The 13,571-nt window shown below is 36.5% G+C and overlaps 1 protein-coding gene across 1 annotated transcript in view; it reads left to right on the top strand.

Annotated features, from left to right (window-relative positions):
• Window positions 1-13,571, top strand: part of LOC120525763 (TOG array regulator of axonemal microtubules protein 2-like) — a 140,296-nt gene that overhangs the window by 30,562 nt on the left and 96,163 nt on the right. The gene's annotated exons all lie outside the window — the stretch shown is intronic.

The raw sequence follows: 13,571 nt of genomic DNA, 5'->3' as shown, positions 1-13,571 counted from the left end.
AATTTTTCAGAGCAAGTTGAAATTGTTTCACGGCAAGTTTCAAAAGCAGCAGCTCTCCAAATTCTTTCCGTGTCTGTCTAATTTTGCCAGTAACAACCCATCTGTAAAAATACATTTTGATGAGTTATGTGAAGTGTCAATGGCAATGATTTAAGGCTGGTTTCAGAGCCACACCTGATGGAACCTGACAATGTGCCAGAGAAGTTCCAAATGAAATTGTTGGAACTTAGTAAGATCCAAATGCTAAACACAAGCTATCCCAAAATTCCATGGATTTGATTTCATTTTGGCGTGATGCTCACATCTACCCCATTCTGCGCGAACATGCTTTACGAGTATTAACCATGCTTTGGTAGCACATACATTTGTGAATGTACATTCTCTCATATGAAGTACTGTACATTAAAAATCGATACCGCACAGTCCTGACAGATGACCATTTGGAAGGCCAGCTACGTTTAAGAACAACAACTTTTGAACCAAGTTTTAATGAATTGTCAACCAACAAACAGACTCAAAAAAGTAATTGAAAATTACTGAATTAATTTGTGTTATGGATTATTCTTACACTTTTGCACACTTTGGGGTCAGTATATAGTTTAATAATAAATAATTAATAAAAGCATGCCTATATATGTTGTTAATGACTTTATAATGGTGCAGCCTTGTTCAAGTTAAAGCAGTCGTCAGTGGCGAAAAAAGTTTGCCCACCACTGGAATAGCTTGTTGTCTTTATCCTTCAATATGATAAACAACCTGGTTGGGGACCACAGGAGCATTCTGGAGGCAAAACTGATTTCTACTAACCATTGAGAATGTTAGGTTGAGAGGATCAGCAGCTTTTAATTTCACTATTACTGTGGTGCGTTTAAGAAAACTCACCAGTGCCTTTACTTCCACTTTCATCTGCAGTAAGCCATGTACTGGTACTGTTGGGGAGTGAAAACTTCAGCTCCCAGCGGTCCCATATATCTCCGCCTGTGCTCAGCAACCTCTCTAACTGCACAAAGATATCCATTAGATGACACATATCCTAGTACAATACTTTGGCTCAGGACAGAAAAGCAGTATAGAGTGGTGAATTCAGCACACAATATTAGTAGCAAAGAGCTGCCTTCTGTTCAGAATCACTGTATAACATGACCTGTCTTAGAAAAACCAAAAGGTTATTAAATACCTAAAGAATCCTGTACAGACGCTTTTCTCTGTCTTGTATTCTGTCAAACAGGATTATTAGCAATAGCACCAGTGGTTTTAGAAAAGTGTATACAGTATGTATAGGTCATGAGACTGCTCAATATCTGCTTATAACATCTACACAGGCTTACCAAATATGTGCTACTTAAATATACTGTCTGATATTATATTTCATGTATGGTGTTAGACTGACTGCTTAAATTGTGTTCCTCATCTGTTTTAGGTATTGCCCTATTGCCACTAGACTATGGGAGACTTGCAAGGAAGGATTTTATTATACTTTGTACTTTCCTTGTAACAATAAATTTGAATATGAACTTATGATTAAACTGATCTTTATAGACTTACTAAGATTCCAACATATGGAATTATTATAATTTTAAAAAATAAATATGAACCATCCCAAAACTATTTTAAACTTCAGACTTTCAAATATGTTCTCATTCAAAAATATTAACTTCTTCAGCTTAACAAAAGGTGTTCCTTTGGATTCTCTGCATTACCATTGTGAAAGATACGAAACACTCACATCAGATAATTAGAATCAATCTTCTCAGTAAAGAGAAATATGTGAAAACGAAGTTAGAATTTGTTAATCTGTGCTGATTACAAGAGTGTGGTGTTTGCCAGGTTGGGATGGCTGCTACTTTCCAGAGGTCGGTCAAACGTTCACTGCTCTTGCAAAATATGGAAGAGTGTGAGGCTCACTATTAAGCACCAAACAGCTACGGTTACTCAAGGAAAAAATGAATAAAGTGATTATGATTTGGAATTTTTCATTTGAATATTAAGGAAGTTATACCTGCCTTACTGCATAAAGCAATATGTCAATGAGAGTCTTTGCCTGCTCCTCATTGTTTCATCTCAAAACAGCATTCTTATTTGGATAAAAAATAAACTACAAGTTTTGTCTACCCATGAAACCATTTAAGGCTGGAGCATAAATCTGTCAAATGAAGAAAAATGTCACATATATTGGAAGTCCTCTGCTGCTACAGATGGCTCAATAATGTGAGTTCTGTATTAGTTATTAGTCTTTGGAGCTTGGAGAACTAGTGGTCTTTTGCTGGTGTACACACCTTGAAAGGTTCAGAGTTGCTTATGCACACAATTTCCTAACTTAATAATCATGTTATAATTTGAATGTGTTACTCTGTTTGCAGCGAACATGCAGATTGCTAGTTAAAATGTCAATGTACAAGGTGCAATGAAACCATATAGAGTCAAGAGAGATGTTCAATCTGCATGACTGTGAGTCCCAAAGCTAACAATAGGAAAAGCAAATGATTCCTGCAATCATCTGCACTCATGGCAAATTCCCAGAGTGACGGAGGCTGATCGTGAGCATGCTAGGCAGCAATTAAATGTGGAAGAAGTCAACTAGCCAGCAACATTATAAAAGAATGAATATTTTTATAAGGAACACAGACAACTAAAAAGAAAATGAGACATAATCAGAAAAGAAACAGTACCAGTAAACTACCTGAGTAAATAAACTGGAAAGAGTAATAAGTACTCATTCAGTCAGAAAGACAGACCAAAAAATTTCTTAAACTAAATGAGGACATTCTGAAAAAATCTCTACACAAAAGTAAACAGTCCAAAAAAAGGTTAAAGGTTAAAATTGTAGCAGAGCTAATTAAAGGACTCCAAATTCCAGATGCAATAGGGGTCACTAGGCCAGCAGACATGTTTTTCATGGAAAAGCTGCTTGGAGGATGACAAGAAAAGCACCAGATTTAAACTGCTGCAGCTTATTTGATTGCTGGTTCACTAATACAATTACATCCCAAGGCTTATAAGCGTTGCCATGTTTTGTATGACTTCAGTGTGTGTGAGATCATCACTGCTCAACACTTGCTCCTTTTATCACAGGATTTCAATAGACAGACCCTACATGGTAGGACAAATGTCACATCTGTTGAGAAGGGCTGTTCACTTGGGCGTTTACTCATCACCATCATCTACATCTGGTAGTTGGATTGTGTTTCTGTTGGTGTTCGTTTTTGTTTGTTTATGGTCATTGGTGTTGTCACTGTCGGGAATTATTCAGGCAGTTGATTTTGCATTCAGGTTATATGTATATATTTTTTGGTTATAGTTTATTTACTACAAACTTTTGGAATTTTATATAATGGGTTTGATTTATCTCTGTGGGTAGGTGTGTACCAAGACAAGCTGGGTGTGTTCTTAGCTTCCATTAAATATAATAAATAAAACAATGTAAATATTGTCAATCTGACTGTCCTAAGTATGTTACAAAAGTAGCAGAAATTATAACAAAAAAAAAAAAAAAAAACAAGAAGAAACACCAGAAGCTAGGACACACTTAGAAAGCCAAAACCAAAAACTAAAATTTGGGAAGGAATTTGTTTAAATATACCATTAAATAAACAACTAGAATAAAAGGCAAGGATGTCCATTAGTCATGATGGTCTCAGCTCTTTATGTTCTCATTGTGAGTTTACAGAGCTAAATCGAAGTTGTCTGTAACTTAAGTCCATGAGACTGAGACACAGTTTATCACATTAACCATGACATTTCACCAAATACATTTTGCATGGTATTTCCAATTTTCACATTTTACTACCATGCCACTTTCAGTGTGGTCCAATGGTGATTAAATATAAGCAGAAAGACAACTTAAACACAGGCTTGGATTTGATCATAAATTAGCTGAAGTTTATAGACAATAAAAAACAGAAAAGTCAGGTAAAAATGCATTCTGAAAAGTAAAGGGTTGTATCAGTGAGGGAAGATGTTTAAGAAGTAAAACAGAAAAAGCAAATATAAATGTAATGCTGGTGGAAATATGTGCAGCTCAGGTACATTCAATAATGACCATGAAAAGAAAGCAGTGCATCTATGCCTACAATAAGTAAACACTGAAGGCAAATAATCTTCAGAGTTCATGTTTACAAAAAAGGACTTAACAACTAATAAGTAAGTTAGATTCATTTCAACTGATTAACTCACAGTGATTCAAAATTAGTGCTGATAGATAAATAATAATGTTAAGCACATTAGGTGGAACTGAGCCATTATGTTAAAGCAGTGCTTATTGAATTTTTTTCAACAGTCAACCTTTTTGAAAATGTTAAAGATTTAGTGGATCACATATAGTCAACAATCTCATTTTGATGTAAATTCTGCAGTACATTTGTCACATTTATTTTATTTATTGATGTGAAATACTAACATTTAAATCCAAAGTTCCTTAATTTATATTTTAAAATACATATTTCAGCTAGTGAGCCACAATATCCCTTAACCAAAGATGGAGGAAAGCCAATTAGTCAAGTAATACTAATACAGCAGAAGATTTTGACTTTACCGGTGGTAAGCTCTACAGGTGGACATCAAGGTGAATTCAAAAAAGAGTCGCCAGCAGTGACAGAGACAGACAATGCAAATCTAAAGTAGCATTGAGTGAGAGAGAGGGAGAAAGGGAAAGAGAGAAGGAGGGAGGAGATGGCTACAAACAACCAGGAGCAGACCAAGAAGCAGTTTAATAAAGGAAAAAGTTGTTATTGTCATCAAGAAAGTTGGAAGGACTGGTTGTTTTGATGTCGTTCCCTGTGGCCCTAGAAACAAAGACACTTGTTTAGTAATTTGAACAGGTCAAATCTCATTATAGCGAATAGCAAACTAACAAAATTTTCACAATAATAATCACTCTTTGTTGGCCCCAAAAAAAACTTCAGCCAACCCACAAAGCATTAAGGACACACACAAACACACTAGGGCCAATTTAGAATGCATGTCTTTGGATTGTGTATTTTCATACCTGGAGGTTCAAAACCACGCAAACACATTGAATGTCTCAGGGAGAACATGCAAACTCCACAGGAAGGTGAGTCCAGGTTTTCAAGGGAGGACCTAGAGGAGGCAGCGAACCAAAATAGGGTCTCCTAACTGTGAGGCAGCATCTTAGAATCACCACTGTAACAGATGCACCGCACATTAAAGTCCGGTATTAAATGTTTTAAGCGATCTTGCCTAATGGATAACATATCTAAGCAATTTAAAAGTCACTTTGTTCAGGTGAGAGGATTGTCTCATGCTGACCAACTGAAACTGCATTTTAAGTTTAGAAACATCACAATGACAATAGTAGAGGTGCAGAGGAAAATGTGCAAGTCATTTTTAATAAACATTTCTTTATAAAATAATGTTGCTGATAGTTCCAGCTCAGGAAAATGTATAATTTGGAGGGTGTATGGTGTTGCAGAGCCAGGGATGTGTTATCATTGCATAAAATAATGCAATCAACTTTAAATATCTGCCATATTAACATTTAAATAAACTGATATTAAATGCAGATAAACCACCAGACAGTGTGACCAAGAATATCTAAAGATGGCTGTAGGTACTAAACCTATTATTTTTATGTCCATCTGGCCTCTTGAATCTCTTTAAAAACTTTATATGAAATTTCACAATTAGGGGAATAGTGGTGTAGAGGTTAGCACTGCTGCCTCCTTGCTCCTGGGATATGGGATTTTTTAAATTTCCAACACTATCAGTGTGGAGTATAAAATGTCTCTTAGATTTTATATGTTTGGTTTTCTCCTGGGTTTCTAGTACCCTTTAAATTTCCAAACTTTTAGATTGTACTTTACATTGGCCCAGAATGAGTAAGCTTGGGTATCGGTGGCTGCTCTACTGACCAGGGTTGATTCCTACTTTGCAAATAATGCTGCATGGATAAGCTGCATCATCTTTATTCGTGGACAGAAAGATTTAGGAATTTAAAATGATACTTCTCAGACCAAAAAGTGAAACAAAACCCCTCAATCTGCAGAAAAATGCATAACATGAGTCATTACAGTTGACTAGCATGATCAATATGCTATAAATCTATACTAATAAAAGGCAAAGCCCTCACTGACTGACTGACTGACTCACTGACTGACTGACTCACTGACTCATTACTAATTCTCCAAGTTCCCTTGTGGGTAGAAGGCTGAAATTTGGCAGGCTCATTCCTTACAGCTTACTTACAAAAGTTGGGCAGGTTTCAAATTCTACGCGGTAAGGTCATAACTGGAAGGTATTTTTCTCCATTTACTGTAATGGAGTTGAGCTCGAAAGCCATGGGGGGTGGAGTTTCATGTGACATCATCACGCCTCCCACGTAATCATGTGAACTGACTGTCAACGCAGTGCGTAGAAAACCAGGAAGACCTCCAAAAAGCGCTGAAGAAAACATGCATTATATAATTGAGAAGGCAGCGAAACAATAAGAAGCGAGCGAGGGACATATACTACCATATTCATGAGTGCTGCTACTTCGGAAACAAAGCAAGGTGTAGGATATAAACGAGAGTTTTGATCACTTTGTAACTAAGTTAAAATTGCAGGTGAAGGGGTGTGCTTATGCAAATTCAGAGAGACTGTGTTTGTGGGGGATTGACAGTTAAGGCGGGTGGGGGAGTCACGTCATCATCTCCCCTCCCATTTACCTCATTTCGCTCTGAGCTGAGCTCCGCGGCTAACGCCGTCTTCCGAAGCAACTTCGTCACACTGCCACCAAATACTCACAGAAAAATCCACAAGTTAATACACACCCTGTCTCTAGAGTTTATCCACACTGAATCCTCCAGGCACTGCTTACAAAAGGTTACATTGACAATCGTATTACGTTATTTTTAAAATCTTTCCTTTTCTTAGCACAAGCACAGCTGAGAAGCTTCGATGCATGTTCTCCATAACGCGTTAAAAAATAATGCATTTAATCACACTTTGCATTACAAGCAAAGGGGAACTCTTGTCAATGCATGATTTCCTGGTACACCGATTACATTGATCAGCGGTTCCAGATTCATTTTACCCTCGCACCACCTTGGTTTGAGAAGAAGTATGAAAAAATATGAGGTTAACACAGAAAAACAGATCACCAATTCAAGCTTTATGAATAATCGATTCGCCATCAATAATTGTTTTGTTAAAGCCATACTCAGTGTAATCCTCATTCCATTTTATAATTTTTCCGCCACTAGCCATGATTAAATGAACGGTAAAAAGTAAGAGAAGCGAGGTGACTTATTTAGGCAGGCATATATATGACAACAACACTCATGACAATGTCAATCATGTTACGTTGTTATTAAAATGTTTCCTTTTCTTTTTCATTACTTCTTTAGCACACTACTTCTCCGCTCGTAGCTGGTATTTTGCTATATATATATATATATATATATATATATATATATATATATATATATATATATATATATATATATATATATATATATATATATATATATATATATATATATATATATATATATATATATATATTATATGAATTACCTCCAAAGAGCGCTGAGACTTTTGATATCGTGGACGTTTCTGCAAAAAGTGGGGTGTCCTGCCCAGCAAAAGTCGAGCAGCCGGCGCGCGTGCATAGCTGTGCCGGCCTTTGAGACACTGACTGCGCTTCTGCCTTAAGTCAAAGTAGGCACTTTTAATTTTTTTCATCCTCCCCCTGAGCTATAGCCCAGACAAGTGCAAACACAGGACCCCTTTTCTACACCGCGGCAAACTAATATTAAGGCGATTCACACTTTCTTTTGCACGTATACGATTATGAGGTCGTCAGCTTGGATTATGATGACACGCACAGGAGTGGAGGACTGACAGGGCCATCACAGCCGATTAATGGCAGGGACGTCTCACCAGTCTACACAAGAGCCACTGCGACTGTCCCTAAAAGGCGATAATGTCGTCAGCGAACACATCTCTCTATACTATATAATAGAAAAAGGCAACTTTCCTTTCTTTACACCTTTTTTACTTTTATCCCAAACCAAAGCCTTTCTCTCTTAACACTGCAGAGGACACAAAACTAATTTTCTTTAATTGCTGGTAATGTCGATAAGGCACATTACCAGAGGCAGAAATTTGAACGTTCACATAGAAAATGTAATTTCTATACCACAGCCGTCATGTAGCGCCTTTCAAAAGGGATCTACTACCGAGAGATGATCCATATACATTTTAGCTGCTGTTAGTACTACTTACCTGTTGTGTTACACAGTCTTTAAAATGTAGATTACCCGCAACCACTCCAGTAGTGCTCAATGTACCTGTACTTCTTAAAACGTTAATGTTTTACTATTTAATAATTTATAGACTATATTTTATTATTTTTCCTTTGCACTCAGTGACCAAAGCTATACGCACACATATAGACACATACATATATATACCTGTGTGTACATATATATATATACACACACACACCTATCTACATTATATATATATATATACACACACACACACACACACATACATACATACATACACACACACATATATATAGTTTATATGATATATGATGTAGATAGGTATGTGTATATGTATATATGTGTATATGTACATACGTATGTATATAGATATGTATATATATATATAGATATGAAGATATGTATGTGTATATATATGTATATATGTATGTAGACTCAAACCCATTATGACAGCAGCAATCCAAGCTGTGAGAAAACAGTAAAAAGGAGGCGTGTCAGATGTTGTGGTACATTTTCTGATGCAGCTAGACGAAAACAACTTCAGTGACAAAACAATTACATTGACAATCATGTTACGTTATTTTCAAAATGTTTCCTTTTGTTTCTCTTTCCTTCTTTAACACACTACTTCTCCGCTGCCAAGCGCGGGTATTTTGCTATATATATATATAGATAGAAATTTCTTTTTCATACCTTCTTTAACACACTACTTCTCCGCTGCGAAGCGCGGGTATTCTGCTAGTTATTTATACATCTTATATCTTTTTTTCTCTTCTATTCTCTTAATGTGGTGCTTTTACATATAGTGTGGATTGCTGTATTGTTTCAATTCATTTACAGCTTATTTTTTGAAATACATTTTACAGAATTTCAGCATTTTCAAAAGCTTTCACTTAGCAGACCATGAAAACAAATTAATCTCAATGAAGCTTTTGGCATTACTGGAACTTAATCAATACTTCATCACCAAGCTTTGATCTCTCAGGCATCTCTGCTACAGCTACTCTTAACCTGACCCTTCTGGGAGAAATGCATTGCAAGCAGTTGATAATCTGCATAAATAAAAACTCTTCTCTTTAAAATGATTTAAGCTGCTGTTTATCAGCAAGATGCTCATTTCCAGTTGTCTCTGTGGATTTTTTCAGTTTTTTGTCCATTTAGCTGTTTGATTGAGAGTTAAGGCTATATCACATTAGTCAAAGTTTTACCCTTCATTTACATAATCTTAGCAGTTAGAGGCAGTCAGCAGCATGCTCCCATGATACCGAACACCTAGTGTGACATGCAGTGACTGACTCCAACTAGCCAACAAAAGTACCCAGTAAAATCAAACAGGTTTGATTTTTTTCTTTCGCAGTGTGTGTGCGAGCTGACAATGAATGCTAATCCAGAAATACAATGAATGGAATGTAGCAGCTTGAAATAAGAAACAACGCAAACAAAAGAGAGGCTTGTCTTTGTGATGTTTTGTGTTTTGCAAACCAGAACAAAATGGAAAAATAAAAAAATGTCCATGGATGAACTCATTGTACCTTCAAACCTGTTAATCCTGTGTACAGCCCAGGCTTGTAGTAGCACATTATTGGTGGTTACAAAAAGGGGCAAGCACAACTCTGGTGGAAGGTCAGCACAAAGTTGGTAAATGTGATTTTCATTTGAGTAATCTAACATGGTCCAGCAACAAAATCAGCAGTCCTCAAATCTGACTTACCCCATGACTAGAAGTTGTATAAATTAACATCAGGTTTACTTGTTTTTTTAGGAGATTGTTCCGCCCTGGCTGGGAGGTGCAAATGTGTTGGTATTATACATTTTATTTCTTAAAACACAATGTGTTTCTGGTTAGGTTAATTTTAAGGCCAACAGTTGTACTTATTAAAGCTGTTCAAAGACGCTTAACAAACATTGCTGGGTCAGTATGCATCCACATGAACAGGTAGTTTGAAAACCTAATTTTCAAGCATGACATACTTTCTTTCAAAAAAAACCAAAACAAGTGACAATATTGTAAAAGTGTATTAAGAAGTGCAATGACCAATGGGTACACCATATATTAGTGAAACAGAATTGCTAAGGTTCTGTTTAGCAGCTGAACACTGAAACTATACTTGGCAGATCAAAAATAAGATATATCAGCTACTGCTGCACCCTGCAGTTTACAACAGTGTAAAATATTTTTTATTTCTAGCTACTGCTGTGTTGAGAAACCTAAACAATTGTCACATCATTTATTGGACTATGAAAGACAGAAAAGTTATAATCAATATATTCTCTTGTGAGAGTGATAAGTGGGTAACCAGAGGTCCTGGGTTGACCAGGACAGTCATGATTTAATGCTATGCATCCAGGTTAGACTGACCAAATGTAACCATAATTGAAAAATAATGATAACTGATTTGTGAGACTATTACGTTAACATACATGCAGCTGAAGTAAGGGCAGCTGTTTCGGGCAGGGAGATTACATGATTAAAGGAGGCCTGACCCATCACTTTCAGGCATAGGCCATGAATGATTAGAACAGGTGCACTGTGTGCAGATCTGGAAAGAAGTGGATCTAAGAAGAGCACAGTTCATATATAACATATTCAGATAGCTCATTTGGTAGTTACCCATACCTGGTAATTTTTACAAATAGCTTACTGGATATGTGAAATGGTCAGGAAACCTCTTGAAGTCTGAAGCTGTTTGTAAGAAGAATGCCTCCTACACTTCATTGAATAGGAACTTTTACAGAACGCCACACATTATGGTACTGCATGGGGAATATCCCATGGTCTTTAATTGTATTTGCATCTAGCACACTCACTGGATTAATACGTTTTATCACATTTTTGGAACCATGACAAATCTTGTCAGCCTAAAGGTTTGGGACTTTGAAAATCTGTTCAGTTTAGATAAGTGTTGTGTGTTTAGAAATCAGTGTAAGCAGTTTTTGCAAAACACAAGCAAAGTATTAAGGCAATTCGTTATGTTTGTAAGATTGCATATGCAATAAAGACAGCACTACAATAAAACATTAAAACAAGACTTGGGAAAGCATACAGTGCATTCACAATACTTCAGCCCCTCTTGAAGTCCAAACAGTACAGCCAGAGTACAAAGGTCAGACTTTATAAGGGCAATGCCAAGCCTGTTCTTTTGTATGGCTCTGAATGCTGACTTGTTGAAAAGGGGGACATAAATAAGATCAATGCCTTCCACAATCAATGTCTCAGGAAGATCTGTTGTATCTTCTAGCCTGAGAAGATATCTAACGAAGACTTTAACAAGAAAACTAAGAGCCAGAGTGTGGTGCTTAAGATGGCTTGGCTACGTCCTCAGAATGGACCAGAGGCGTATACCTAAGGTTGTTCTGAGATGACCACCACCTGGGAAGCGCAAACAAGGCCAACCTAAAACATCCTGGCTGCGAACTGTGATAAATGAGCTGAAAGATATGGACCTAAAATGGGGTAAAACAGAACATGTAGCTCAAGACTGGACCAGATGGAAGCAAATCATCAATACCTCATGCACCTTCCAGCATAATGAGGTGTAATAAAAATAATAAATATGCTATAGATATAGCTCAGTAATGAATGCAAAGAAGGAATAAAAAAAAATACACTCACTCAAATTGTGCACTGGCTTAATGGGCTGAATAAAAGTTCACTAGAACATTGCTAATGCCATTTAAAAATCTGTTTCTTCATTTTAGTCAGTCATTCTGTCATTCTCCAACCTGCTATGTCCTAACACAGGGTCATGGAGGTCTGCTGGAGCCAACCCCAGCCAACACAGGGCGCAAGGCAGGAACAAATCCTGGGCAGGGTGCCAACACACACACACTAGGGACAATTTAGGATCGCCAATGCACCTAACCTGCATGTCTTTGGACTGTGGAAGGAAACTGGAGCACTCAGAGGGAACCCACGCAGACACGGGGAGAACATGCAAACTCCATGCAGGGAAAACCTTGGAAGCGAACCCATGTCTCCTTACTGCGAGGCAGCAACGCTACCACTGTGCCACCCTCTTCATTTTTGTTTTGACTTTTATTCCTTTTTCCTTCCATTTTACTATAAATAAATTAGTTGTTTTAAGACTATCTATTTAATGAGCAACATACTGTGGAAATTTTCAATGCCTAGTTTGTCCTCTTCTCTATATTAAATCACAGAGTTTACAAATAGTCAATATTACAGCTTGGTGCAAAGAAGTTAAATCTAGATTGCAATTTGACAGTTGGTATGCTTTTAATTTCTAAAGTAAGCTAGGCTGGAAATATTATTTGCCTGAAAAAAATGGGAATTGTAAACTAGAAGCTGTAGTTTTGCTGTATATTAATACAGAATTATAGTAAATATATTTTTGGTTTGGCTTACATCAGATAAAATGTGTAATTAAATATTTAAAAGCATTTATTAGTTTGGCACATTTGTTATCACTACTGGCTCATAACTACAAAGAGCTGTATTGAATTTCTCTATTCTTCAGTGTCTTTTACATTCAAAACAGTCTTTCATTTTGTACTATTAAAAGGATGTGTTCAAAGAAATTCATTTTAATTAGCTGGTTCTGCCACTTTCACCAAGCGCACTGTAGTTGTATCAGCCCAGTTGTGGCTTTGTGCCACTCAGCTAAGTCAAATTGGTTATTAAACAGTACATTGTTTTTATGAACAACCTTCAAGTATTTGCAGAGTTAACAACAGTTTCGATGTTGGCTTTATCAATATTTGCTTAGTTTGTCTAGGTGTTGGTTCTGTTAAATGTACTAAGGATTTCTAACTGCTTTATTTGGCCAAACAAGTTCATACTTTCCTTGTTAGAAAATAAAAGGTAAATGTTCAAATGGCTTAAAGTTATTCTAGTCCTGACTATTAGAACAAAGGTGTAGTTGTAAGCCTCATAAGGACCAAGAGGTTATAGCTAGCCAAAGTTTCTCTCCAAGCTAGATTTAATTTGGGTAGAAGGCAGCAGCCAAAAGAAGAAGAGGAATGCAAATCTTCTCTTATTGACCATTGACTCATTAAAAATGGAGTGGAATAGTTTTTATACTCTATTATAGTTGTTCTGATAAGAATAGATAAATACTTGCCAGTGTAATACATACTTTCCACATTTTCATGAGACTGGGATGGATGGAGTTCCAATGAAATTTAGAGCAATCTTTGTATTCATTCAGTCATTTTCCAACCCGCTATAGTCATATTTGTTTAAATTTGTTTACTCATGTTGGAGGCAAATTTTCATAAAAAGCACAAGATAATCTAAGGTGTAAAGGTGTCATTTCATGAAAAGAAAACCTGCCCAGAGACTAACATACATTTGTGATATAGTGAAATGTCAGACATTGAAAG

The sequence above is a fragment of the Polypterus senegalus genome, chromosome 3, assembly GCF_016835505.1.
Source record: "Polypterus senegalus isolate Bchr_013 chromosome 3, ASM1683550v1, whole genome shotgun sequence".
NCBI lineage: Eukaryota > Metazoa > Chordata > Cladistia > Polypteriformes > Polypteridae > Polypterus > Polypterus senegalus.
The sequence above is the reverse complement of the archived record's forward strand: the minus strand, read 5'-3'. Positions and strand labels throughout refer to the sequence as shown.